The following is a 2,691-nucleotide window of genomic DNA, read 5'->3' on the forward strand; positions in this document are numbered from 1 at the left end:
GGTCGCCGCCTGACCCTTTGAGGGGCGGGGCTTCTGCCCGGAAGTTCCGCCCTGGGGGAAGATGGACAGGGCTCAACCCTCCCTGTGGAGGAGGGGAGCCACACCGCCTCGCTACAAGCCCCTAATTTGTGTGATATTTTTAAATGAACTTTGCAATTTTATAAACAACTTCCAGAGTATCTCTTAGGGAATTGTATTATTTTTAATAGCGCCTTGGCATGCCAAATTCCAAGCAAGCAAATGATGAGTACATGTAGCTTGTGGGATTCTTCCTGTTACAATTGGATTGTTGTCCCTGATACTAGGGGCTTGTATACACGAACACTTAGTTCACTGCATTCTGGGGTGTAAATCTACCCTGCAGCATACTTAGTGTCCATGTGGATACTGCTGCTGCATGATAACAGTTCCCTAGTATGTTTTGGTCTACTCCATTTCAAAATAGGCTAGATGCTTAGTGCATGACTCACTAGTGTGGGGTGGATTTATATGCTCACTTGCCATGACCTAAGTGTTTATATAGACAGGCCCCAAGCCTACCATATTAATGGCACTATCATAACATTGTATGCAATAGGTGTTGATCCTCACTCAGATTAGGTGCAATAATATATTTCTAATTAGATCCCACACTGTACAGGCAATATTATACAATCCAATGAACTCTTTGTGAACATTCATATAATCATCCACGCATTGCAGACATAAAAACAGTTGCTCTTAGAAAAATTTTGTTGTTGCAGTTACCCTAATTGTATACTGCTTTCCAGAAATCTCCCCTCGTGATTTTAAGAGTCATGATTTCCATTGTTTCACTTTGAATATCTGGATTGTGAAATATTAGAATCTCATTTTGCCTGCAGACAAAGTCAGTCTCTTAACTTAAGGGCTTATTTTCAGCTAGATCAATCTAATAGCCTTGCAATGCAAGTCCTTGTGTAGCAAGATAATGTATACAACTTAGTATTCTGTGAGAATCTTCCTGTTTTCTTCTTTCCTCTGAGAATACTGATAACTTAGCATGTCAACATCATTCTTTGTGGTGTTTTGAAGAATATCAACTGCTTTGTGGTGATGTGAAGAATTTTGGTGCCTCTCAAATTTGTCATCAGCCTTTTTCCAATTAGTGAATCCAGTGTTTTGAAAGCTTCATCTTTTGTACTGTGCATAAAAGTTGTTCAACAGTAGATACAAAGTACATTCTTACCAGCTTCAGAATAATGGAACCACTGAAGATCATCCAACCAGGATAAGCAGAAGGAATGGTCTCATTTTCCAAAGTTTTACACAGTTTTACATTTTCCAAAGTTTTATGAATCCCCTGGAGACTAACATGGAAAAGACTATAAATAAGATGGCAGGAGGAGGCCCTTTGACCTGAGGTATGATGGGACTGGGGTCCAAGTCTGCTAAAGGACAGCTAAAGAATCATGGGCTCCATGATATCTGACCTGCCCTCTCTTTGTGGAAAGAGTACATGGAACTCCTGGCAGGGAATAGAAGAGTCAAACAGGAGGCTCTGGGAGTCAGCCCTAGAGGAGTGGCAGTGGACTGGATCTTAGGTCTTCCTAGAGAGATGAGGTCTTCCTGCACAGAGACAGAAAAAGAGGATCAATAGCCTATCATGAGAGAAGTGGGAATGTGCTAATAAAGTTTGCTGATGACACGAAGCTGGGAGGTATTGCCAATACAGAGAGGAACCGGGATATCCTACAGGAAGATCTGGAAAATTCCTTCCCCGACCCCAAACATTGGGGTGAATCAGCCTAAACCTGACGAGTGGGCAAGAACTCATACACCAGACATCAGGAAAGAATTATTATGTAGTAACTGAGATCCCACCCTATGTAGGTCCCAGTCACAGGCCATTGGGCAATTTACTGCTAAGAGCAAAGATACAATTAATTGCCAAAATAGCTATCCACCAAACCTACCCTTTCCATAAACATTATCAAAGCGTAGTCTTGAAGCCATATATGTCTTCTTGCCGTATCCACTGCTCTACTTGGATGGGTAATTTCCAGATACTTCACTCCTCTGATGGTGTACAAAATCTTTGTCTAATTTCAAAGTCAAAACTTCCTGAGGCCAGTTATATCCATTTGTTCTTTGAATTCCCATTGGTTTACTGAGCTAAATAATTCCTCTCCCTCCCTGGTATTTTATCCCTCGGAATATTAATAGAAAGCAATTCGTATTCCCCTGCAGCTCTTTTGTTAGGGCTAAACAAGCCAAAGCCTCTTGATCTCTTGTCTCATAAAACACAAGTTTTCCATCCTCGGATTACCCAGAGCCCTTTCTCGGTACTGTCCATAGTTTGAATTCCATTCTTCTTAAACAATGGGAGCACTAGAAAATGCACTAGACCAATATATCCCAATGTCGATGGGCTCCATCAGTTGCCTTGTATATAATGGTACTAACACCTCCTTATCTCTAACAGGAAAACCTCACCTGATGCATTCCAAGACCGCATTAGGCATTTTTCACCAGCCATATCGACTATAGCGCACCCTGGTGATCACACCAACTCTCGAGGTCCTTTCCATCCTCTGTTACTCCAAGTATTGTCCCCAGTTATAACAAAATTCTTTGTTATTATATCCCTTAAATGCATGACCCTGGCAATTTTCAATACTAAAAGTTTCATTTCCTACATTTTACTATTACTCCAGTTTACAAGGTCATCTA

This window comes from Chelonoidis abingdonii, chromosome 1 (assembly GCF_003597395.2).
Source record: "Chelonoidis abingdonii isolate Lonesome George chromosome 1, CheloAbing_2.0, whole genome shotgun sequence".
Classification (NCBI taxonomy): domain Eukaryota; kingdom Metazoa; phylum Chordata; order Testudines; family Testudinidae; genus Chelonoidis; species Chelonoidis abingdonii.